Genomic DNA, 27,433 nt, shown 5'->3' with positions numbered 1-27,433 from the left:
GCACAGCGAGCACCGAAGAGCACAGCGAGCACCGAAGAGCACAGCGAGCACCGAAGAGCACAGCGAGCACCGAAGAGCATGTGATCAGCGAGCACCGAAGAGCATGTGATCAGCGAGCACCGAAGAGCATGTGATCAGCGAGCACTATAATGCCAGATTGGTTTTAATCTGTAGGTTGGAAACAGGCAATTTCAAAACTGAAATGTGATAAACTTATTATTAACAAAGCAAGAAAAAACACAAAATCTTTACAAATAGATAAAAACATAAATTACATTAAATTTTAACAAAGTTAAAACACAAATTACTCCGATTGATAAGAAATCCTCATTTAAGTTAGATTTCACTAATTTACCCAAAATCTTATTTGCACCATTAGTATAGTTACATAATACAGAACTGATTCAAATGAATGCAAAATGACCCAAAAATGTTTACATACTGTTATAGAGAAATGTAGAACCTGCAATATAAGTACAGTACAGATGTTGTTTAAGTTATGAGAAGTCATTTCACATTATAATAAAATAACCCTCTTATTGACATATACTGGCAGTTTTAAGGTTAGACTTGCCAGTCAGATCTGATACATATAAACACATAAACATATAAACACATACATATTTTATATATTTATATTTATTTATATATAAAATATCTGACTGGCAAGTCTAACCTTAAAAATGCCAGAATCTTAATATGGCACAAATGACTAAGATAATCACACACACACACACACACACACACGTGCGCACATGTAGGGTAAACGTATCCTTATGGGGACCGCTCATTCATTTCAATGGGAAAAAAGCTAACGCTAACTATGACAACCTTAACCCCTACCCTGCCCTAACCATAACCATAAGTAACCTAACAAAATACAAGAGTTTTTGCATTTTTAGTTTTTTCATAGCAGTCACCGATTTTTATAAAAAACGGATATTTATCACATTATGGGGACATTGTGTCCCCATAAGGATAGGTAAACCCGCTCGTGCGAACACACACAGAGATACTCACACACACGCAAAGACACAGACACAAAGACAAAGACACAAACACACAGACACACACATACATACAAACACACAGACACACACACACACACAAACACAGAGACATAGACACGCACACGCAAACACACAGACACACAAACACAAAGACACACACAGACATGTACCCCTTATCTTAGTCACTCATTTGTGCCATATTAAGATTCTTGGTTCTTCTAAATTAGCTCTAATTGGCAAAACATTATTTTCTGAAGTAAATATAAACTATGACTGTACAGTTCCACTTCTACTGTAACTGACATTATGGTCTCAGCTACCAACAAAGTTTCCCATCAAGAGTTGCGATGACCCCAATTAGACGACACATGAAAAGGACAGGCAGTAAAGGAAGGGATGCAGCTAATTAATTTCGGACGTGTCCTTTCAATAACGCTAAAAGTGAGAATTTGATATTTAATTTATTGTTGTATTACTTTTAATTGGTTTGCTCTGACTCACTCCTCCAAGACAAACAGAGCGAGTACAGAGCAGAGGAGAGGACAGCAGGAAGGAAGGGGAATGGTGTTAACTTTATGGACCGACCAGGAGAAGAAATCTCAATTAAACAGGGTAAATAATCCTTGTAATTACCCGGAGCCTGTGTTTGTCTGGCGCGGAACCTGGGTAAACGGACCCTCTCGTCGTAAAGCGATTTCTAATTGAAAAACTTCCAGGAGGGCATACTAGGGTGGGCATCTCCATCCACACCTTTATTATAAATAACCCATAAACATCTCCTCAAACTCAAAGGCATCCCACGTAGCACCTCTCCATCTCCGTTATCTCACACCCCCGCCCCCACCCCCCCTGTGCGACAGGGGAAGATTTGTGTAAGCTCCACCAGGCAAATAACTCTGATCCCCCATTACTACAGCCTTAATATGGTTTCAGTCATGTAAAGTAAGGACACGCGGCATCTGATTTATTCCGCACGCCTCCTATTACCCCGTGCATTATTCATTGTAAAATATTTTACCGACACACCGTGCGGTGTCCTCTGAAGGAGACGCGGCTTTGTCCTCTCATGCTGAGAGCGGCTTGGTCCCTGTTTACCCCCCGACACCAGAGATGGGAAACGCGGGACGCGGCACGCTCACGGCCCAGGCCGCAGACTTGTTGCCCTTCCCCGCGCTGCGAGCACATCCCGACAAGCAGGATTCGCTAAGTCGACACTTCGGGATTCCGTAATGTCACCTAACCATATAAGGACGCAGGAGCACAGAACAATTTGTGTACCCTGGAGATGCCGTGTTTCTGGGGCCAACGAGCAATTTGGGATGAAGCAAAGAAATTTTAATTAAAAACTAGAAAAGGCATCCACTCATTGTTTGCGCCTGTCAATCATGCATTCAACATACAAACAATAAAAATATGTAGAACAAACAACATATCCACATGTATGCATACATATGTCACAAGACCAATACCTGAAACGTAAAGCCCTGTTTACCCCCTTCAGGTGTGAACGTAATGGCCAAGGGCTTCGACAAGCACAAGTCTGTGTGTAACTTGAACACATCAAAATGGCAAAACAAATTGGCCTAAATAAAAATACCAAACTCTCAGTCGGGACATATTTTTTCAATTAGTTCTGGACATCGATTTTGGGATTCAGCAATGTCGTATTATGGACTAAATTAAGAAAATAATAAAACCAAGTCTTCTGAAGTTTGAAGCGATTACATTTTGACATTAGTAATGGTGGTCTGGGCCAACATCCCGCACCCTGGAAAATAAACCAGGCACAAGGAGAGAGAGACAGTGCGCATGTTTCCTGCAGCTTTATATCCCTATGTGGTTTGGGGCTCCTTTGTGGAATATGACCTAAATAGGGCAAATACGGGATCCACCTTAATAGGTTTGCACTGTCCTGATGACAATTCGTTGTGACAACATTGCAGAAACAGCCTGCAGGTATTTTTTTATTATTTAAATAACATCCTGTAAAACAATGTCCCCTTGTCAGTCAACGCTAATTCACCAGAGGCTGTGCTATAAATCTCTCCGTCGGCCAGCAAAGCACTTAACTCAGCACGTCGGTAATGAAATTAGGAATGCGAATTTAGTGCGCCGAGAACACCTAAGTACTTTCTGCGGAGACACAGAGATTTTTGCTAGTGGCAAAGTGCGGCTAATCTGGATCGGTATTTTCATTATAACGCAGCCCGCAGCCATGCGCGCATCCAGCGTCCGCGCACAAACCGGGCCCTTTCGGAAAGTTCCGGGCCCGCGCGGCGGCGGCGGGGGGGCTTTTTTCCTCCCCATATGCCGTAATGAATGAAGTCATTTAGCGCGGATTTACTGCCGCCTTAAAACCCGATTGCCAAGGATCCGGGAATTATTCATAAGGGGGAACCGCCGTTTGTCAAGCGGTGAGCGCTGTTTGGGTGTAAATAGATGGTTTCCTCGCAGTTTATCAAGGATTATTTCATTTTTTATCATCCCATAGAACATGTGACCTTTCCACTTAAGTGTCAATTTAGAGGTTTTTAATTAAAGGCAACGGAGCTCCTGCAGCTGAAATCACCTTCACTCTCACCACAATGAGCCGTAAAACGACGGGACGAGCGCGATCGAGCGGGGCTCCGCTGCAATTCATACGCAATATATTACAAGAGAAATTATGGGCAGCTACGTAAACAAATAATATTTCACTTTAAATATGCACGCCGTTGCTTTATGTCCCTAATTAACACGGCAAATAGCATAAATTCAGTCCTGCTCCGTCGGTTATTGTCTTCCTTTTTATTTTTCTTGCATACAGTTGCTGGATTCCACCAGCATTTATTCATTTATAACGCTAATAAATAATCTTGTTTAACTATTATTAGCGTACCATAATGTGCTGTCATAATAACCAATTTTTAATCCATTTAATGACCATATTCATCTTAATTGAATTAGTTTGAATTGATATGGTTACCAGTCTGTGTGCATTAGCTGTATCGTCATTATCGTTATTATTTAGTTATTAGTTTTGGTTTTGAATTAATAGAGACTTGGCGCTCTGCAGGTGCTGGCGTCGGCCCTGTTCGTCATTTAACGAGCACAGGGTCCAAACCCAGCAAGGTTCCACGTGCTTTGAGGGAGCAGATCTCGTCAGGAATCAACAATAAGGAACAAGTCTACAGGAAACTCCATAACAGCCAGCAAGCAGCGCGGCCTGACGAGAGCAGACCTCCTGCATGGAGACCTCAAGATTCCTGTTCCAGAAGCCCACTTTAAAGTACAGTCAAATTCATCTGTACCCTGCAGAAGAAGCGTCCATCCATCTGGGTCACCGAGCACCTAAGTAAGACTGTCCAGTCCCCATCCGGACCTCTGACGCACGGCCTGTAACTCATGGACGTTTAGAAACCAGCTTCACAGGATATCAAACTTAATCCGAAATAAAAAAAATTCAATAATGTTGCTCATTTCACTGTCAGCTCTAGGGTCCATTTAGAATTTAAAACAGTTGAACAATCACTAATACGTCCCCATTAGCGTTTCCAAAAGAGGATTAAAAACTATCCAATAAAAGCTTTTAATAATGGCCTGTCAAACAATCAAGAAGTTGGAAGCATCGCTCTGTATTGCAGGCACAGTCTGAAGGGGCTTTATGCTCATACTGTATTTGTAATTACAGGGAGACGCAAAAAGGCTGCCCGCCTATGCAAATGCTACGCTAATGGTTATTTACGCCCAGTAATGATCATGACAGTTTTTTCTTTCTGTTCACTTCCTTTAATCCTGTCTGCCCCCATTTTTTATTGTGTTTTCTGAGCCCAGCCTGGAACACGCATCTCTCCGCACTCCTCGCTGCATTTTAAATAAACAAATGCGGATGTGAGGGCCCCCCCCCCCCCCCCCCCTGCGAGGGGGGAGCGGGCCCCTGCACATTTCCAAGGCATCCGGCCATCGTTTTTCCAAGCGTGGGTCTGCTGTTTGTCATGTAACCCTCGAGACGACATCCCGTGTGCTTTACACAGAATCACACACTCCGAGAAGCAAACAACAGACGACGAGAATCTAGGGGAAAATTAAAAAAAACAAAACAGAAATAGCTACATAGCTAGTTGACGAGATGACTAAGCTGGCTAATGGCAGGATTGTGGGCGTCGCTCGGCCCCACGTGATGGAAACATGCTCATGGTCGAGAGGCAGGAGATGGGGGTCTGACCCCAGCATGCAGTCTTTAGCACACCCCTGCTAGCGCAGTCAGTCGTCTTACTTCACCACTTCCTCTCTTCATTTCTGACTACATTTACAGCCACAGTTCCGTGCAATTCGTCATTATTTTCTCAGGTACTTGGCAGGTTATTTATTTATTTTTTTTACTGATTAAAGTTATGCTTAATTTAGCATATTTTTATTTCGAAAGTGGCAGAAAGGGACTGTTTGACAGCATTTTATTGCAGCGTAAATTAGCTTGATGGAATGAGGGATGCAGCTTGATATGCAGAAAGCGAGTTGATTAGAAGCCCTGGATGTTCCGCCGATCTTATCAGCTATTAACTAATCTGTCTGTCAGAGGCTGCTCGGACCGCCACGCGCCACAACACGCCAGCTTCTTCATAACTGACTTAATTAATAATGTTTTAATGCTTTTCATATCATTTCATTACGGCTTATTTATCAGCGACATTGTTTACATAAAACAGGTTATACAGAGCGTGAGGCTTCAGAAGTGGCATGTGGCCCAGAACTATTTGGGCGCTTGAGATCCGGGAAGCACAGGTAGATAGAGGTAACTCCAGTCTGCCAAACAGTGACTATAACACCTGATTATTTTAACTTGAGGTGACTATGCAACGCGCTGAGATGCCGATCACATGACCTTGCAGATAGTGAGCCAACGGTGCACCTCGACGACTGGCACAGCAGCCCCTGCTGGTCCAACTGAGCTGCTACACTTGGAATACAGTCATGAAGCAGTGAAGGTGAGATCCGCTACTGGGCAGCCTGTCTGACTCTTTCAGTAACTTGGGGGATGTTTGCAGACTGTGGCATTAATGGGACGTCTGTGTCACTGAGTTGTCTCGAAACACAAAACAGGCTGGGCCACTCTGGCCAGTCACTACCGCAATTAAAAAGTTGTGCTCCTAAGTGCTGCCTGCGGCCAAGCCCCCGGGGGCTCCCAGGAGCCGGGAGGGGCCCTCGAGGTTACGCCGGTATGCCAATCAATGGTGGCCCCCATTAAATCTCCATCGGTTTCAATTCCAATGCCTCGGAGCCAATTAAAAATGGTTTGATTGAAAACACCCTGAAACCTTGAAAGAGGGAAGTGCACAAATGAATTTGGCCCGGGGGCCAAGCATTAGGGTTAGATAAAACGTGTTGGCAGGAACCCAAGTCCAATCCTGTAACGACAGCAGTGAGCGGAGTTGGGCTGTGCCATGCTGCTCCATTGGTGTAAATGAAACCTGGGATTTGACCTCACCCCCCAAGGCTAGCTGTGGTCTTCATCTGACTCCTGACCGTAACACAAGCAAGTCACGTGGCGATCTTGTGTCCGTTCACATAGGACACCCGTCCACCTCATCATACCCATCACCACCCCCCTATGTCTCCTTCACCACTGAAATTATGGTACTTTACTTTCCATTTGCACAAATACAAAGTTATTTTCTCCCTGCATAACACATCTACTCTCCTTTGAGGCATACGCACATGTACAGTTGAGTGTCAACCTTGGGGCTAGACCATTAATCCACCAGCCCTAGCACAGCTCAAGGGGTGAAGGGCTGTGCTCAAGGGTCCAACAGACATATGACTATTCTGTTAAGAGTGGAATTCGAACCCAAAAAACATATGACTATTCTGCTAAGAGTGGAATTCGAACCCAACAAACATGTGACTATTCTGCTAAGAGTGGGATTCGAACGCAGAAGATTTGTAAATATTCTGGTGAAGATGGGATTCGAACCCAATAGATATGTGACTATTTTGCAGAGGATGGGATTCAAACCAGTGATCTCCCAATCTCAGGTACAGCCCACCGAGCCACATACTGTCCCCCAGACTAATGTGCTTAGAATCTTCCAAACAATTCCATAAGTAAAAATAGCTGAAGAATGTGAAGAGCAAACTGCTGGCAGAAAGAGCTTCTCCATCGTTTGCCATCACTCCGATGTTCAGCCCGTCTTTCTGGTGGTCATGGGCCAAGAGCTCGCCACAACCCCCGGAAGTCTCCCTCCACAGAGCCCACGTTCCTCTAACTACAAATGAAAAGCTTCAGTCAGCACAATTATACTAATTAATTCTACTTTCTGGAAGACAATGGTATTACATTTTCAAATCAAATATTAATGTAACTAAACACGAATGAGTTGCGACGGAATACAATATCAAAAGGCAAATCATAACGTCAGCATTTGGAGTTGCGGTCAGGATATTGATTTACTGGGAATAAAATGTTTGTTTTTTTGAGCTACTTTTCTCAAACCGGAATCTTGGCAGGTTCAAGCTTCCATTATGAACATCCCACACGAAATTTCATTTTTGCAGTGTTTTGGGGCCGCGATGCGAGGCAGAGTGTTCTGCTAATGAAAAGCTAACTGATGTGTTGGGCCCCGCCCCCTTTGGGGGGGGGGGGGGGAGCCCAGCGAGTGAGCGAGTGCCTTTTTACACTCTACTTACTAAATAGCGGGAGTCTGCAATTCAGATATTTTATGGAACACAATCAGACCACGGGCATCTAAATGGATGCCATGACTGCGCCATTCGGCTAATCCAGCGCACTTTGCGAGGCTAAGCACCTCCGCGAAACGCCAGGTTCACTTAGCGTCCGTCTCCGCGCTAAAAGCTCTCAGGCCGCTTTCGTTTTCCGAAGTCTCCCCAAATAGCCGCCACTGTAATGCCCCCCAAAGTGATGTAAACAACGCGCGTCAGGCTAATGCTGGCGGCCCGGCGACAGGCCCATTTCAGCTGTTTGTCAAATATTAACTATGCGGAATGGAGTGGGGGGCGGGGGAGGAGGGGCAGGAGTGAAAATATCCAAACAAATCCAGGCTCTTTCATGGAGCCTCTCCTCTTTTAATTTTCCAAAAAAAATAAAAACAGACTGACACAAAACCTCCGAGCTCTTAGAACTCGACAGCCCTTTTTTTAAAATTATTTTTTCCAAATTCATAGACATAAACCTACACCGATTACAGAAAAAGGAAGTAAAAAAACAAAGCTAAATTTGATGGATTAGGCTGGGAAATATGGATTTAGGGTGGCTGCAGATGGTGTCACCTTGGTCTTGCTAAAAGGCTGCTTTCATGTTCGGCTTCCTCCGTACAGTAGGCCCTGTCAAGGCGAGAATTAGTCGTGTGTGCGGCGCTCGAAGGCGGAAGGTCCCGCTTTCAGCCGAGCGACGCGCCTGACGATGGGCGCATCCGTCGCAATCAAGGGATAAGCTGCTTTCCACGTGAAATCAAGACGTGATTAACATTTTTGAAGGGAAACTGTACAGAGGGAAAAAATGCAACTTTAAGGAGACGTGTGACAGACGTGGACAGGCTAGGGTTTGGGGTTTCTGTCGATGGATTAAACTTCTGGGAAGAAGAGCCTTACGCCCCGAAAAAAAAGGTGTTTGGGGGTTGAGTAGAAGGTTTTGCAGTGATGTCGGGCAGTAAGTCACGTTCCAGCCGGCTGACATGTTGGTACATGGATATGTCTGCTCCTGCTTTATTGTAGCTTCCCCTCTATCAGCTGGGGGCTAGCTTTAACATGAATGACAGGGGAGGGGGCACTCCAGGGGCCAATCAACTTTCTGCTGATGAACCCCACCTCTCCAGTTCAGGATGTGGCTCCCCAGCTGCCCCCTACTGGAAGTGGACTCATGTCCCGTCCCCCCCCCCCCATTGAGACTCCCACCACGGCCTGGCCTGACAGTTACAGCAGCGGCTGCCTTTTTCAGCTCCTGGGTGCTTTTCCATTGTGTTGTTTGATTCACGCACATGCAACGCACACCCTGCTGGTGACGAGCGACACAACTGCGAGCTTAAAAACCCAACGTGTCGGCGATTAGAGCAGCTCTTTCGGGGGGGTGGATGCTGGACAGTCTCTCTGAGGGGGTTTAGTCCTGGTCTAACGGCCACTTAATCTGCAAATAAGCGCCTTTATCCCGTCACAGGGGAACTCACCCCTGCAAGAGCAGAACACCACCACCCGCCCCCCCATGCTTCCAAGCCCGCTGATGCCTCCCCTTCTCCACATTCACCAATCTGGGGGATTAAACAACCCCCATTCAGATCGCTGCCGTTTTCGGTAATTAGTCGGGAGTGCAAGCTGTCAACGCACCAAATCTGCGGTACCGCCCCCCTCCCCCGCCCGCCCCCCAGCGCCGTGGCGCAAGTGTTGCGACCTTCCTGGCATCTGCCTCTCCAACTTTTCTTCAAGGCGACTCTCATGTCAAACCCTGGCTCCCTCGCAACAAAATCTTAATAATTAACTGGCAATTTTTAACATGATTGCCCGCGACACACCTACTCTGGTAATTATTGCTTTGAGGCCACTTGCTAATGAAATTAATGCATGCGGTGCCCCAGCGCATTACCATAACTCATTCATAATGGCCCCATTTCCAGGCGCGTTTGTGAAAAACAACATCAACAAATATGGCCAGATGAAATGGCAGCGAGCGAGAGGTTGCATTAAGTGAAGTACTCGGGCCGTAATGGGTGAGGGCTCTTCACTTTAACCACCGGTGAGCCCACTAATGCATTACGGCCTGATTATTATTGTGATTATTACTGTCGTTGCTTATCTAGATGTACATCTCGCCAAAGCATTTTAAAATGATTCCACAATATAGAAATTAAAAGCGCTATCATTGTGGAGCATTATCTTTCGGGGTGAACATCAACCATCCGACGGCTTCCGTTAGCATTAGCGGCAAGGCTAACACGGGTGGCCGTGACGTCCTGTCTGTTACAGGGGCGGTTCCGATGGCCACTAAGTGCCGGATTCCTGAGTGTCGACGGTAATGAAGGACTCTGCTGGGGCCTTGGACAGGAGGAGATGGAAACGCCCCCCCCCCCCCCAAATCAATAAAAAAGTACTAAAAACAATAAATAAAATTATAAATATGCAATTTATAAATATGTTAGCATATGAAAATACATAAATAGATGCATATAAATAAAGGTGCGTAAAGGTCCCTACCTGTGGAAATAACATTTCCCTCTTACGCCGCTGTAAAACTTCTCTAAAATAGAGATATTCTGTTGCCTTTCAAAGTTATTCATCGGCGATTGGAATCAGGCGTCTTCTACGCTGCCGGAGGTGCTTCGAGCACAGCAGCACGAAATCAGCAAGCGGGACAAACGGAACCGGCAGCTGCCTGTGACCTCGGCCTCCGACACTCGCTCAAGCGCATCCCGTCTGCCAATAACGGAAAGGTTTATCTGAGAACCGTGCTCCCGGCACTGGGCCAGCCTCGACCCACCAACCTTCTGTGAGGCTACATCAATTTCCACCATTTCACCCAAATGAGTCGACCGGACGGATTTGCATGGGGGGGCTGCGTGGACTCTGCGATCATGAAATGAATAAAGATTCGGGCATTACATAGGTGCTGCGCACCCGGGCCCTTAGCGAAGCCACCGACGGGGGCGCCAGCGTCCCAGGGAAACACAATCAGCCAATTACTCATCACAGCCATGGGTCCCGCATGGATCAATCGCGGCTCTGAGCCAGCGCGCTTTATCGGGCGACATGGGGCTTGTGGTGACGGGTGCTGGATGGAGGAGCCAACATAACCACATTCCTTTGGACCTTCATCGAGGGATTTTGTGGATTCGGATGTGGCTGGGGCCATCCTTTACCTGTTACCGATCCGGATGCATAAACACAGAAATACAGGGGCACAGACACGTCCTTCCTGACTAAATGGCAACATCTTGCTGATCAGATGACACAAAGCTTTTGCAGCCTTGTGTCTGCCACACAGACTGTCTCTTACCCCCCCCCCCCCCCCGACACACACAGACTGCCTCTTACCCCCCCGACAACCAGACTGCCTCTTACCTCCTCCTGACACTCACAGACTGCCTCTTACCTCCTCCTGACACACAGACTGCCTCTTACCTCCTCCTGACACACAGACTGCCTCTTACCTCCTCCTGACACAGACTGCCTCTTACCTCCTCCTGACACACAGACTGCCTCTTACCTCCTCCTGACACACAGACTGCCTCTTACCTCCTCCTGACACAGACTGCCTCTTACCTCCTCCTGACACACACGGACCACCTCTTACCTCCCCGACACACGCGGACCCGCCTCTTGCCTCCCCCTGACACACAGAGACCGTCTCTAACCTCCCCCTGACACTCACAGACTGCCTCTTACCTCCCCCTGACACACGCACACTGCCTCTTACCTCCCTGACACACGGACTGCCTCTTACCTCCCCCTGACACAACAGGGCCGTCTTTCGCCTCCAAGCCCCTCCACAGAAACACAGGCGCGTGATCCATGTAGCCGTGCGTCACACCAACCCCCCCTCATCTGCTGTGCTGCGGCGCTCCTGCAGGCGTGACTGTGGGGGTTTATGGGCTCTTTGTGCCATTTACCCCCCGGAGATTTGCCAGAAACTGGGAACGCATCTGCATTTGCATTGAGACTCCGCATACATCTGAATTTGGGAACCATGCATAACAGTGATGGACACTGATAAGCAGAATTTAATAAATACAGCCCGTGTGTGATCAATGAAAAAACATAAATGTGAAAAAATGTAAAAACAGAATGATGTGTTGTTCACAAGCAGTTACTTGGAGGCCTTAAAAAAGCTGCAGTTCTTTGAACTACAAATCTGGTTTAATTAGTTATCACTTTAAATGTCTCTCTCGTCTGGCCATCCGAGACTGTCTTCGCTTTTCTTCAGTCAGACTCTGGGAAGTTTATGTCTCTCATGAGCTGAATTACCACAGCACAACAAAACCACAAACGTAAAACCAAATACATATTTTGCCTTTTGTACTCCGAGCAATTGATTGCAGCGCCTGGATGTGGAAATGTAAAATTTAAATGAATACCAATTACTGTACATAATTTCAAAATCTATTCCAATATGACTATAGAAGGGGAGTCATTTGTGTTAATGAAACATCGAAAACATGAAACCATATCCTCAGAGTAACAGTCAAAGGTCAAAGAGTGGTCACCCAGATCTCAGCCAGGCAGTAACTCTGGTATCGAGGGTAGGGGGGGTGTTCTGCCAAGGCTGTCTCTTAACTAGTTCCTCGCTAATTAGCTGTGTGTTATCCATGTTCTTGGATCTGGCCTTTCTCTCCGGGAGAGAACGAAAATAGCCAGGCCGCTTTCTAAAAAAAAAAAAGAAAAAAAGTAATGATTAATTTAAAATAGTTTTTTGCAGCAGTAATAGGGCAAAAAATAATAAAATAAACAACAAAATAGAGAACAAGCACTTTTAAAATAGCACTTACGCACCAAACAGAGCAGAACCGAGCACAGGCGGAAAAAAAGCAGATTATTCACAGCGAAATTAGAGAAGAAAATGGACTTTAGCTGTTTTTTTGTCGAGAGTTCTAAGGAGTAGCAGAACACGTGTCAGAGCTCTCTGCTGACTAGCTAGAAGCACTTACAAGTCAAATCATTATTGGATTACATTTCAGGCTTCATAAAATGTGGCTGAGGGGCACTTTCCGTTGGGCACGCATGACCCGTCCTGAAGATGGATGTCAGGCTCAAGGAATGGGTCACTCGTTTTGGCTGGGGGGGGGCGGGGCGCCTGCGGGGGCTGCCATCACCCCCCCTAAAGCCTTAACACAAGTATCCAGCAGACACCCTCCTTTCTGACAGACACACTGGGGTTATGAGCCACCATCTTTCCGTGCAGGCCTACCTCTGCGTGTGGGGCCCCCGGCTGGACAGGGCACGGTTATGAGCCGCCGTCTTTCCATGCAGCCCTACCTCTGAGTGTGGGCCCCCGGCTGGACAGGGCACGGTTATGAGCCGCCGTCTTTCCATGCAGGCCTACCTCTGCGTGTGGGCCCCCGGATGGACAGGGCACGGTTATGAGCCGCCGTCTTTCCATGCAGGCCTACCTCTGCGTGTGGGCCCCCGGATGGACAGGGCACGGTTATGAGCCGCCGTCTTTCCATGCAGGCCTACCTCTGCGTGTGGGCCCCCGGATGGACAGGGCACGGTTATGAGCCGCCGTCTTTCCATGCAGGCCTACCTCTGAGTGTGGGCCCCCGGCTGGACAGGGCACGGTTATGAGCCGCCGTCTTTCCATGCAGGCCTACCTCTGTGTGTGGGCCCCCGGCTGGACAGGGCACGTCCCACCATGTCACGTCTCACAGGACACGTAAATAGATCATGAATATAAATGTACCCCTCGCTTTTAATTATCTCTTAACAAGCGTCTACAATCCTGATGGTAAAAGTAGTTGTTTACCAAATTCCGACCTCACCCATGAAACAACATTTTTACACGTTTCACTTCAAATCGCACATATGATTCTAATTATCCAGGAACATTCCACAAAAAATGCATCCGCCGCGCCGCTGCGTGTCCCGCGGGGGTGAAAGTCCCCCTCACCCAGCTCTGGTTACGTCCCTGATGGACAGGTCCCCAACTCGCAAGCTTGTCATTTGGGGGGGGGCACTGTAGGATTTCAGGACAGAGCGAAGATGCTGGGGCGGGTCTTTTGCAAGTCCGGACACTGTTCCTGGTTCTGGGAACGTGATGAACGAATGGAGAGCGGCCCAGGAGCCCCAGCTATCAAAAACAGGGGGATTAACCCCCCCTCCTAAAGCTGCCTTGACCTTAAGCTCCTGCCTTGAAGGATGCAAATGAGGGGAGGCTAAACCCCCCCACCCCGGAAAAGTGGCAGCCGTGACACAAAGCCTCACATCTGAAGATTTGTGAAATCCGTCCTTGCCTGAGCATCACCCACGCCGGCCACCGTGCGAATCGGCCACCGTGCGAATCGGCCACCTGCCTGCGCTGCCCCGCCTTCCGGAGCCGTCGAAATTGAGACGCTTCTGCCCAGCAGAATGATTTTTCATTGACTCCCCCTCGCCACTCGCCCCTCCTCACTCCCCCCGGGGGGGGGCCCTGCGACGCACAGTTTAATTAACAAGAGCAAACACTAGGAAGAATCAGACGCCGTTAATCATTCGTTGGGGTGGGATGGGGGGGCGGGGGAGAGTGTTACCCTTTCTCTGTGTGTGCGTGCATTTGCGTGCGCGTGTGGCGCTGTCGGCACGGCGACGGGACGCAGCCTCAGCAGGCGGCTCCGTTGTGCCGCTAGACCCGGGTCCAGCTGGCCGACAGAGCATTCAGACACACGATTCGGACGCACTGGAGGAGGAAGTGCGTCTCCATTAAGCAGAGCCCGCTCTGCCACGCCACCACAAGGGTTAACGTCCGCCACAGATGTGCCACACATGAACAATTACTCCATCTGATTAGCCTGTCAGCTTGGCGTTTTGTCAGACCGAAGACGCCGTTCCATTGGATCCGATTTCCCCCAAAAAACGGACGCTCACACTCAGTCAGGGTGTTCCCAGACCGTAAAGAACACAGAGAACGAGAGCCATGGCAGCAGCAGACTGAGGACAAATTGACTATCTGTGAAGAAAATTAAGCAATTACATCAAGGAATGACAGTCCGTAATGAGCAATTAATAAGCCATTAACAGCACGCCACTTCCGAGAGCCCCACCCCCCCCCGGCTCCTGCTCGCTTTTATTGTTCCCGTTACACACATTTCTGGGTGGATAGCAGACGTCCGTGAGGTGGGGGACACGTTAGCTGAGCTTGCCGTCCCAATATTTACGATTGTGCGACGCGTGGAGGCACACACAAACATTTAAAGGTGGTAAATATTTTACCAGTCCGTGTAAATGACCACGTTAATGAGAAGGGAGTGTCTTTAAAGAAGAGAGATTGCTCATCCGTACAGGAAAAGGCTAAAATCAGCATCCTGTCGCTTAGTAAATGGCTTCATCTGACTCTCTACGCAAACCTCAGTCTGTAGCTACCCGGTTACAGGTGTTCCTGTGTAATCCACTCGCCACCAAGACGTCCCCTGGTGGTAGAAACACGCATGCGGAGTGTGAGCGTACGCGGGTAACAGGCTGCATGCTCCGTTAGGCCACATGTTCTGTTTGTCGGGCAAACGTGGGTCTTACTAGGGGCACAGTATCACTAAAGTATCATCTCAGCTGTACAGACGTGATTTGAAGCTGACGATCGCTGAGGATGTCAGAGCTACACACTTACCGGCAGATTCCTGGATCCCTTTGTCTTCAGTATCGCAAACACGCAGTAATGTGCAAATTACTGAGTCCGCCAAAGGAAATCATATTACCTTTATCTTAATGTTGGTGTAAAGCTATGACTTTAGGTCAAAACGTCAAAAGTTGACAGCTTCTCCATTTCAAAACCTTCAGACACCTCCAGCATACCCATGTGTTTGTTGAACTCCACCACAGTACATCGCGTGCGGCTAATCAATACCTAATTAAGAGCTGGTGGTGAAATTTAACACATGGCGTGGCTGAGGTGCCCCTGAGGACAGGTTTGGGAACTGAAGCGCTGTTCATCTAGTCATCCAAATAGATATCAGTAACCTTTTGGAAAACCAAAGACATTCCTGTTACTTTTTGTTGTGTCGCTATTCATTTAGATTTATTCTAGTGTTAAACTGTGTTTTTGTCTGAGCAAATAAACACTTGTATAGTTAAACAGCTTTAATTTTTTTCTTTGCTATCCTTTTTCATCGTACTGTATCTCACTGTAGCTAACAGTGATTAGCAATATGAAATAATTACAACAACAATAACAATAATAATAATTATTATTATCATTATCTTCTGAATATAAAGCACTATGTAAATATTAAAGGAACATCAGCTCTCAAAGGCCAGATTTGGAAGTGGTAGCTGACACTAAATATCAGCATATTTACTTCTTTCCACCTTCAATCACAGAGCCTAGCAGGCCTCCGCTGCAGGCTGGCATCACCTTCCTAGCACAGAGCAGGCCTCCGCTGCGGGTCAGCATCACCGTCCCAGCACAGAGCAGGCCTCTGCTGTTGGCCGTAGTGCAGGCCTCTGCTGTGGGCCATAGTGCAGGCCTCTGCTGTTGGCCAGCATCAAATACAAAAATAAACTGAGTGGCTTTCCGGTCTTGGGGACCACTGATCTGCAGTCGCCTCCATTAGTTTGATGAAATACTGCATGCATTCTGTTATCCTGCTGGCCATACGTGGCCTTTACCGGCATGGAGTCATGTGACCTGCGTGGCTGTCATCTCGGCCTGCAACAGAGCCAATTTTCATCTGTGGAAATGCAGAAGAACTAGGCTGCATCTCTTGATCACAGCTGGGGAGGCTTGAGGGAGCTGAGAGGATGGTGCCCCCCCGACCCCCACCCACAAGCATACCACCCTCACACATGCCTCAGCTGACAGCCCCTCCTTCACCGGAGACCCTGCACTCGTCTGACCCCAATGCACCATAGGAGGTGTTTACCCAACACGGCTAGGGTTCAGGCCCCCTAATGACGTTAAACACCATCAGTCTGTGTCCTCGTTCAGCAAACGCCACCCCAGCTTTGACCCCGACACGAAACCCCCTCCTGACAAAACATGGGCAACCCCCAAAATTGACTCACCTCCACACCAGTCAGAACTCTCCGGTTAATAGTCCCGCTGTGGGGTTGGCGGGTTGGCGGCGGGGGGGTGGGGGACGTTTCCCAGTCCAAGCTGTGGCACAGCCGACATTTACATGTAGAGAGGAAGGCATGTGTTTCTTATCAGGCGTAAAATGCCCCTTTGTGAAACACATCAAACGTAACCACATTTCCAGATGCGTTTAAAAAAACAAGGTTATTAAAAATGTCTCTGAAATGACAATATAACGATGCTCACAGAGCCCTTGAGCCCTGCGTTTTGCATATAATAGATGTTATTTCTCCTTTGTTTTATACATTTTTATAACGCCAATGATCAGGGCTTAACTCTCATCCACCGCATTGCGCTGGCAGCCCTATTAATATTGTTCCAAAAATTCATATAGCACAAGGCTGTATGAGGACAATTCTACATGCACAAACAATAATCATATTAAAAAAGCCATAAAAACAATTTTCCCGCTGAACTCTTGACCCCAGTCAGGAAGCAGGACTAGATGAGTGAAGGGCCACAGATGAAGACTGACTTCTGTTTTGCTCTTTGTCTCCGCAGCTGAAACAGATCATCGCACGGTGAAATGTGATTTCACCGTGTTCACCAAGCTGCTCGGCCCACATAAACATGAGACGATTTGCATTGCAGTCGCATCGAATGCGGACACGCGTCAAGCCTAATGCATTACTGTAAGACGTTAGGAATCAATTACGGAGGACATGAAAAATACGCCAGTGTAATATCGCGGTGGGAAATCGCGTACTGTACCAACCGTTATCAATCCAATTTGTCCAATTTGCGGGGAACAGATTCTGCAGCCGCACGGGCCTGACGCACGTAAAGCGTTTAGAAGCTCTCGCTCACGGTGCCCGGGATGAGTGAATTATTTTGCCAATTTGTCGTGTTAAATTATCGGTGAATCACACTCCTGTGTCACGTTTTGGCTCCCCCTCACAAGACGCCGTTCCGCCCAGACAGGAAACACGTGAGCGTAAACAACTGCCCCTCCCTTCGGTATTCAGCACATGCAGTGAGACGCCGAATCTCCGAACTTAGCTTGGGGTAAAAAAAAAGAGCCTTGCCTTACAGATGTATGATGTTTAATTTAAAAAAAATGGGCAGAGGGACCTTAATACACAAGGGGGCATGTGAGGTTCTCAAACCGGGTGATTGAAACACCCGTACGGATCATTTTTGTATCAAATGCAGCCAGATAAATGTTACATCACAGCAGCGGGGGAGGGGGGGGGTGTCACTCATGAACCCACACCCCTCCCTTGTGTAGTTCCACTTCAGTTTAACTAGGACAGGTTATGCACCAGAGTTGGGACAGCTGGTCAGGTTCACCTACATGGCACGTTGTGGTTTGGTTTGAATCTGACACGAGCTGCCGTGACTGAAGTCTCTCTGCATGTTATGGATTCGGCACCATCTCCCGTGGCCCTGTCCACGTCTGGGAGCGCAAGCCCCCATGTACGGGCATGCAGCGAGGGAGGGGACATGTGGGCAGCACAGGGGGTGGGGCGTGGCTTCCACCTGCTGACCATGTGACTGATTGGCTGTTGCGTGTTTTTGTCCTCAGGTCAGACACGCCCGTCAGGTGACAGCCAAAAGGGGGCTAAGTGTGACTCACAAGCTCTTTCTTCACCCACTTCCTGCTTACCCCCCCCGGGCCTAACTGGGCAGGATCCTCAAGCTGTGACCTGGATTTGGGAGCTAATGACCTGCCAGTGGAACACTAGTGCTTGCGTGCGGCCCGATAACCAGACGCTGCACAAGGACACGGAGAAAGGGGCCCACACAGGAAGCGGGGATGAGCTGTTTGTTTGGCTGCACATTTGATGTAGCCGAGTTTTATTGACAAGAGATTTACTACTCACTGTAACGCTACTCGTAAACAGCGCCGCCAGAGTCGTTTTACCGAGGGTTTCGCGTGCGACGTTGGCCCGCTGGACGCCTTTCAGATTAACGTTCACTTTCACCATGTGCCTTGCAGATTTTTACATTCTCCTGCCGATATCGAATCATTTCCGAAGAGGCAAACAGCAGCAGTGTGAAAACTCTCAAAACTGTCAGTTGTATAATTACAAGAAACAGCTTCTGCCAGCTTGTCAAGCTGCGGGAAACACCATGATTGTGCTGATCGGCAAGTTTGAGTGCAATTTGTTTATTTCCGAATGGATGCGGTTTGCGATCAAAGCTCGTGATGCCTCCTCCGGCTCGGAGCCCGCCGGCCCCCCAACGCCTCTCCAACACGAGGCCCAGGGACAGTGCCCGACTTCATCCCTCAGATCTTCTCTACTCATTGGAGGCTTCTGGCAGCCGGGAGGATCCTACTGATCTTTAAACCTGGAAGTCAATTAAAACACTGATCAGTCAGCACTTCTGTCTACAGAATGTCAGGTGGAGATCTGAGGTCTATGTGGAAGCCAGCTCTCCCTCCTTTCCAAGAAAAAAGCTTGGCAAGAAAAAGAAGGGGAGAAAAAACCTTCATGACATCCCTCCACTTATACAAATCCGTGTCCAGAAATCTTCAGATCCTGCACCGAAGGAGCTGCTGTAACATTGAATGTAATCAATTCACCATCGTGGCTGCAGGCCCAGGTTTGAGCTCGGACTTGGGTTCAGAATTGGGCTGCTCTGCTTTTAGGGTTGTCTGTCCGCCTTTGATTCGAGCTGTTGTTTCAGCCATCGAAGCAACGAAACACACAACTCTGCATATCGGGCTGTAGTAGGCCTTCCTCCGGGCTGTAGTAGGCCATCCTCCGACGGCAGGTTTACTCGTCATAAACGTGGGCCGCCGAAAGTGAGGGAAACCGCCGTTTCAGGAATCTGGACTCAGCTTGGGCCCGGGTCCTCCATCAAAGGGTTTAATTCAAGCCAAAGTTTCATGTTAATGTTCTACAGTCTTTGTAAGCACTTATTGTGAGGGTGCAGGCAGATTCAGACGGACTGCGCTGAGATATATCCGCAGGTCCAGACTCGGAGCGCAGGTCTGTCAGCGCGGCTGAAACGCTGCCGTTTAATGAGGAAGTGAATGCCTCAGCAGAGCTATCAACTGGAGAACTGAACATCACGTTCAGATTTTCCCAGCGATTGTGAAACTGTTCATGAACCATTAACACTGGAGACTGAGGAATCCAGCTCGACCCCCCCACCCCCCATACACAGAATTCCATAACCCATCTGCCCCATCAGAGACCGCCGCCCTCCCTCAAACTGCTGTAATAATTACGTCCTATGTTGAACTATGTGTCCCACATTCATCATGAAATACCAGGAACAAGAGAAAAAAACAATGGTAATTGTTGTCACTGCTGCTTGTGTATGCCAGTGAATCCCCACAGTGCCCTGGTGACCTGCACCTCATCACTGCCTCGAGAGCGACTGGGGGGATCGTCAAGCGTGTGTTAACCTGTCACCTTCTGCAAAGAGCCTCTCATCGAAATGTACAGCGGTTCGGGGAGCCAAAAGTGATCTCTGTGTTCAGACAGCGAGCCTGGCCATCTAACAGGAACTGTTACCCCATGATGTTACATTTGAGCTTGCATGTTTTTTGTCACAACTGAGATTCCATAGATCGGTCAGAGCAAAGCTGTAAAAAACAAGTGGATTGAGTGTGTGGAGAAAGGTTTGTGTCTTGTGGATAAACATTCTACTTTTCTCTATATTGTAGTTTTTTGTCAGCTTGATAATGTTAAGATTATTTAAATCTCACTGTGTAGGTAATTGTACATATTTTGTGCCCTTGTTTGCCAACATTTTAAGCAAACATCAGTTAGAAGGGCCTGGAAACTTTATCTATTGTTTTGCTTTGCCTCAATGTGAATATTTGTCTGTAATTAACCCCTTTTTTCATGTAAATGAATGCATTTGTTTTATATATCTTGCAGTTTCCGCATTGTTGTAATGTGCTCGGTAATGTCTGGGTGCTCAATGTGCGATTTCGTCCAAGAGAATAAAAGTAAACACCCATTTGGACTCTGCAAATTATCGAAGCCAAGGGCTGCAACAGAAATGTCAGCACATGTGCCAAGCCAGCGCTCTGGATCCCAGCTCCTTTGTGCTTAATGGCTGCCACTCCACATCACTGGTGACTGCCGTCCCTCTCGTGGTGCGTTTTGTCCTTGTGCTTTATAAACACGACGTAAACAGTTTATTTTAATTACCCTGCATGCTACTTACAAATAAAAAACACACGCAGCCAAAAATAACCCGAGGAAGCAGAACGTAGCCGTGCTCAGAGTGCGTAAATGGCAGTCCGATTAGGGGCCCTAAGAAAGGCCGCTAATTCAAATTACAGGCAGGACGTAAGATAACAACTATGATGGTGACGGGGGCTGAGAGCTGGGGGGGCATCGTGACCCCCGCGTGCCTCTGTGAGCCGTTAGCACACGCTCCTGCACCCCACACCCTAAGATGCATCCTCCGAGAACAGGAATTTATTTACCCCCCACCTACAAAGACTACCTCCCATGATTGTTACGTCACCTCATGCCCCCATTCGGACATGCCGGCGATGTCACATCTATCTTGCTCTGCATCACCACATACTGTCACTCTTACCTGTTGCTCAGAGGTGACAATGTACCTAAACTGTTGTGATATTTTTGCTGCCTGGAAAATTTACTCGAAGAAACTTCGAATACTGTTGCCTGGATTGAATGGTTGACCTGGTTAAAGTAGTTACACGTTAAGGGAGCCCCTCCATGCTGGAAATTTGTTAAACCACTATGGCACTTGCCACTTTACTTTTCTGTGATGGCTACAGTAATTTATGGATGGTCCCTTAGCCGTAGCAATGCCATGGAAAGGCTAGGGCTGACTGAGGCACTGAGGCAGGAATCCGCCATTGCCGTGAGCATGTCTGGCCAAGACCTGCTCCTCCTTCAAAGGGGAATATAATAGATAATAACCGCATACAGAAAACCAGAAATGTACCTGACAGGGATAGGGCTGATTGATCGATTACTGCTGGGATAACACAGTAATTCAAATTATGAGAAAAATCATGGGATTGTCAAGGAATTGTCCCAATCCAGCGAGACCACGTGGGATTAAGCTAGGATGCAGCACCCCCCCGATCCTGCAGTAATGTAGCACCAATCCCCGCACCCCCACCCCCATAATGACTCCCAATCCTTCCATAATTATCTGACACGCCTCCAAAGGCACATCGCCACATTGACTGACACGACCCCGTCATGTGACATACGCGGCCACCCAGGGCACCACCTTCTGAGGGCGCCAACCCAGCAGGCTTAACCCCCCCCCACCCCACAGCCTCTGTAAAGTCCAGCTTCAGCCTCTCTGTCTCCCCTGCCTTCTTTCCACATCACCTGTTAATCTTGTCTGTGCACTAAGACGCTGCATCCCAGCGAGCCGCCGGAGGGTCGGCCTTCAAACCAACACCCGCCTGGCGTCGGGGGCGGAGCTTAGGTGCCAGTGGCTTTTCAAGGTCTGAGAGGAGGGCCCGCCCTGTTACTGCTGGGCTCAGCTCCACAAAGCCTGAACGCCATACCCCACAGACGCTAAAAATAGCCCAGCGGCCACTGGCGTGAGCGTGATCAAATCAGGCCTCATTTAGCCGCTAATGCACGGTTGTCATTGGCCTCAGGGGCTGAGAGCCGAGGCTGCGGGGAGGTAGGGGGGCGCGCCCTGCACTGCTGCCCACCGCCGCATTTTTAAGAGGGACAAGGGACAGTGCTGTCGGTGACCGAGCCCGACGGACAATATGGGACAGCAGCCACAACGTTTGGGGGGGGTGAGGTGTGGCTGACCAGGAAGCAGCAAGACAACCACAGTGATGACACACACGTGGGGGTGAGAGACTCTGTGATTCGGGGGCCAGACCAGGCTGTCGCTCGAAACTAAGCAGTCGGAGCTGATATAAAATATTATATTGTATAAAATAAAGTACAATGAAATAAAACAAATGAAATGTTGTAGGGGTCAAGGTTTCTGGAGCTTTCCGTACCGCAGTAAAAAAGCTGGGTGCAGACTTAGGCCTATGTTATGTGGGTAGCATTTTATTTTATTTTATTATGTATTTAAAAAGCACCTAGCAGCCGTGTTCCTGTTTTTGAGTACGTAGGTCCATCCATCTCCCAGTGTGAAATCACAGTGTTTTTAATGCCGTTTTTTCAAAACACCCTTCAATGGCAGTGTGTCCAGCTGTTTAACATCCAAATCCACCACCCCTCTGCCCCTGAGAGCATGGTTTCGGGGTGGGGGGGTCTCCCTCGGGGCCCCCAGCTTGGGCCCCGTTATGATAGCCGGGATTAGGCAGCGCCCACTTAAAAGAGTGTGGGATCCACACCCCAGCATGTGCTGGCACGCACCCTTCCGTCTGGCAGCAGCTTTTTTGGGCCGGTCCCCCCGGTGGGACTTGGCGCGGTCCGGTCAGGATGCGCAGTGCAGGGGCCTGGCGTGTCCGCAGTTCATTAGTGCCGTGTAAAAGTCTGGTAGCTCAGCGCGTTAATCCAGTCGCAGCCTCGACCTTTTCATCCCGGCGTCTAATGACAAGACAAATGGCTCCTAAATTTAGCGCAGAGCTTTGACGTGTCGTGAAAACAATCGCTATATATAACCGTGATGGCAGAAGACGAGGTCCTGCCCGCTCTTCGTGTCGGATCCTCCCGGTCCGGCTGTCAGGACACCCTACCTGTTTGAGACCTGTCTAAGTAAGACTAGCCCAGGTAATGGGTGCTAGTGCTGAGCTCTGAGCCTCTACTGGGCCATTCTCTGGTTCATTCAATGGCTGTGTGATTTTATCTATCCTTCCATCCCTCCATTACAACATCTTCCACTTATCCAGTTTTCATGGTTGTGCTGAGTCTGGATCCCGGTTGTGCTGAGTCTGGCCGCGGTCTAAACGACTAGTAATACGTGACACAGATTCGCCTTCCTGTTTTATAAAGACGTTTTCGTTTTAGCCCGTTAAAAACAACGCCAGCGGGAGAGAGGGGCCCCTGGAAGAGGACAGGCACGGGCCCCGCCCTCATTATCGGGGAGGTTACCAAACAGTGAGCGGGGGCCCCCAGCTGATTCGCCACCCCTCGGGAAATGAGACTTCTGCTTCCAAGCGCGTATTCATTAACGGTGTAAACACCGCAAAGTGGATTAAAACAAAGCTCCACCGGCTAATTCCTCCTACCTCGGTTTTGCCGGAAAAGTTCTATTTGACTGTCTGTGGCACACGACCAGCCGCAAGGAAGGACCGTGAAAAGCGTATGTTCTAGCTAAGGAGAGCGAGCGTGCAGCCGTCTTCCGGAAAGCCGGCGAGAAAATGCATTTTAGGAGAAATCGTTTCCGCCGTAATCCTTCTCACAGCAACGCGTGGGTACATGGCATTTAATTCTGTCTTTACCCCGGAGGAGAACTTCATTTGCTTATTCCCGATTTAGCAGGCAAATTATGGGCCGCCTGACAGAAATGTGGCGGCACAGAGAAGCATCCAGAACTGCCTCGCTGATGGTGCCGATCGGGGCTCTGATAAGGTGGTCGAGATGCGACCGGTGAGAAAAGGAGAGGAAGGACAGATTGCAGATCTAATTATCCCTCTGAGTCATCGTCTTAAGTGCGAGACTCCACAAAAGAGAGCGAATGCCCCCGAGTGTCCACACAGCCTTTACCGGATCCATCTTGTATTTTATCATTTGCATTTTATCTATCAGATGCTTTTCTCCAAAGCGATGTATAACTGAGGGGTTAAGGGTCATGCTCAGGAACTACACATTCCCCCATTTTTTCCCTCAAATGTTACTTGTCCTTCAAATTCAACTTATTCAATTGCGCCGTTCAGTTAGCATCGGCTGTAAGTCAGTGTCTTTAACAAGTGCTGGACAGGTGAGTTCGGCAGAACTTAAAAGAAAATCAAGAATTACTTAATTTAGCAGCAGTGTTTTAAACTTATTAAAACAAACTAGGCTCAGTTGAGTCAGATTTAGTCGAACCGTGGTGTCTCACAGCTCTATGGCCAGCGAAGGAGGTGCCCGCATCCATAGCTCTGCGGTAAATCGTCGAGGGGCGACGTGTGTAGCATGTAAAAACATGTTATGGGGGGGGGGGGCGTGTGGCTCAGTATATTAGGACGCTGTGCCTGTGATTGGAAGGTTTTTGGTTGCTGTGATTGGAAGGTTGCAGCCTTACAGGTGGCCTCCAATCAGCATCTGTGTTAGATGCAGAGCTCAAAAATTTCAGGGGGGGGGGGGCAAACCCCCCTCGAAGATGAAGAAAGTTAAAGAAGAAGCGCTGCCACATCGCAGATAAATAGCGTGATGAAGAGCGGCCGTCCCCCCGGCTAATTAAATGGCAAGCACACTTATTAAAACAAGCGTCTACAGCCATCCTGCCAGACGAATGGGGTGCAACAAGTGCCGGGGAGCCCATTAAATCTCTCCCTCAGAAGTGGACGGCGTCCAAACACACAATCAAAGGATTCGGCCGGGATTTTCTCAGATTAGCAGCACGGCAAGAAAAATGAGGAGATGACAGGACACCGTAGCGAAAGGATAAATTAGCGAGTGCATAACACGGAGGGGGAAAAAAGGAGGGAAAGAGAGAGAACGGGAGAGAGAGATGGAACGAGGGTAAGATGGATCGTCTCCCAGGACCAAATGGAAAACAGCATGTGTAAACTTCACTGAAAGCTTCCCCCCCCACCCAAAATGTAAATAAAGAGAGAATGGGGTACAGTACAGGAACACAGCACAGGAACACAGCACCTGCCCTTTTCAAAAGGTCAGGCTGCATTAAATGTTCCTCCTTGACTTCTGTATCTACTAAAGTCCTTCTTTATTTGGGGGTGGGGGGGGGCAGAGTACATCTCAGTGGCCCCCCCTAGCTGACAAAACCCTCAGTGACGTAATGCGGCCCATCAGGTCGTTCCCGTCCTGTAACAAATGCTCAGCGAAAGGGGCTGAAGGGGAGAGCGCAGGAAGGAGGGGGCAGCTGCTGTCGGTGTCGGGGTTTTGGCCCAATTGCGATTTGCGGTGGTTTGTGATCTTTGCTGTGACATCATGGCCTTCAGAATAATCACCCATTCCCAGGGACTTAACTCACAGCTAATCATCCCTCTACGTGCAGCAAGGCTGTAATTAATTGAATTAATTAAATTTAAGTAATTATTCATGAATTCCTGGGAATTATTAATAAATTTACAATGAATTATTCACAAATCATAAAAAGTAAGTGCCTTGTTCAAGTGTAGTTTATGTATGTATTTTTTTAGGATTTTTAATCCCTTAAACTGCAAGGATGAGCCCAATTATGAGACCTCGCTATATTTACCTTAAAACTGTCATTTCTTAATTTTTTTCCAAAAAAATATGCATGTGTTAGAATTATAATGAGCGTGAATAAACGTGACCAGCAGCTGGACATAAAGGCTTCTCCTTGGTGACAACACTTAACATTTTCAGGAATGTTCTCTCCCCCCAAGCCCCCACCCCTCTGCACTTAAAAGATATGTCACTTTAAAACATATATAGTGAAAATATCACTCATTTATCAGAGGGAAAAAAGCACGAAAACCAAAATGAAATCATTAGTGGAGCCCATTTTTCGATTGATTCGAATAGAGTGATTAAATCATAGGCATACATAAATGGAAGGCCTTGCCAGGACTTCAGGAGGGCTAGGGGCCTTCTAACAGGACACAACGGCCCTTTAATGCAACGCCCCTTTAATGCAACGCCCCTTTAATTCAACGCCCCTTAATACAACGCCCCTGATGCAGGGTGATTTGCCATCCTGCCACTACCTCCTGCTCTCCATCCGCTCGCCTCCGCCACACACAAATCCCATGCTTCACTCGCTCCTTTTTCTCCCCACAAATTAATATCACTACTTGCCATTTGACATCAACTTCATTAATGACTTCACTAGTCCTATAAAATTAATGTCAGCAGCAGTGTCCTCTATTAAGAAATTAAATATTTAGGCCACAGGGAAAGCCATTTTAATCTTTTTTCCTGGTCAGGAAAAGGGATGTTAGAGCCTCCTCTCTCGCTTATTTGGTAATCAGGATGGATTAGGTAACTGCTGATCGTTACCTTAACCCCCACAGTACATGGAAATGTACTCTTAATGTATAGATTGCCAGCCATTTAATTTAATTAAGTTACAACACTAAAAAATCATGACTTCTGCAAGTAGTTCTGTTGATTCCGGAATTGGGGTTGCAAGTACTTCATCTAACAAAACTTCATAAAAGGTCACAATTTCAAAGTATATAAGACGTAGCTCAGTGTCAGACAATGAATTTCAAACCCAATGCAACAGCTATGGAGGATCAAATACCAAATAGGGGCAAAAGTCTAGCAGACATCACGGGGAAATGCAAAGTCACTTACAGGAAATGAACCAGCTGCGGCTGTAATGTTCGCAGTGAGGGCAGTGCCCGTCCACGCATCTCCGCAAAGCTGACCGACCACCCTGCTCTTTCTGCTGACCTTGCTTGATGCTCTTTCAGCCTCCACCCATGAGCCTGTGTGGTCACATAGCACCATCCATTGGAGGAGACCATGTGCAGACCAGACCGGGGAGACAGGCCTAGGGTTAGGGTGACCATTTTAGGGTTAGGGTTAGGGTTAGGGTAAGCCTACTGGTGCCCGGATGATGCTCATACCGTCGTCATGGGGATGACGCTTTCAGAGCCAGTAGTTAACTCCCAACATGCGTCGCCGGCCGTGCTCTCCATCAGCGCGTCGGTGCCAGTGGTTTGTACTTCCTGTGCCGCATC

General features: G+C 48.0%; 1 protein-coding gene and 1 long non-coding RNA gene across 2 annotated transcripts in view; both read right to left on the bottom strand.

The window, feature by feature from the left end:
- Positions 1 to 27,433, bottom strand: part of LOC111846476 (uncharacterized) — a 117,949-nt gene that overhangs the window by 65,018 nt on the left and 25,498 nt on the right. The gene's annotated exons all lie outside the window — the stretch shown is intronic.
- Positions 11,825 to 16,330, bottom strand: LOC111846448 (uncharacterized). Its single transcript, XR_002838888.2, has 2 exons — positions 15,520 to 16,330; positions 11,825 to 12,352 (listed from the first exon to the last, which is right to left on the bottom strand). It is a non-coding gene; the product is annotated as an uncharacterized lncRNA (long non-coding RNA).

Source organism: Paramormyrops kingsleyae, chromosome 21 (genome assembly GCF_048594095.1).
Source record: "Paramormyrops kingsleyae isolate MSU_618 chromosome 21, PKINGS_0.4, whole genome shotgun sequence".
In the NCBI taxonomy this organism is placed as follows: Eukaryota; Metazoa; Chordata; class Actinopteri; order Osteoglossiformes; family Mormyridae; genus Paramormyrops; species Paramormyrops kingsleyae.
The sequence above is the reverse complement of the archived record's forward strand: the minus strand, read 5'-3'. Positions and strand labels throughout refer to the sequence as shown.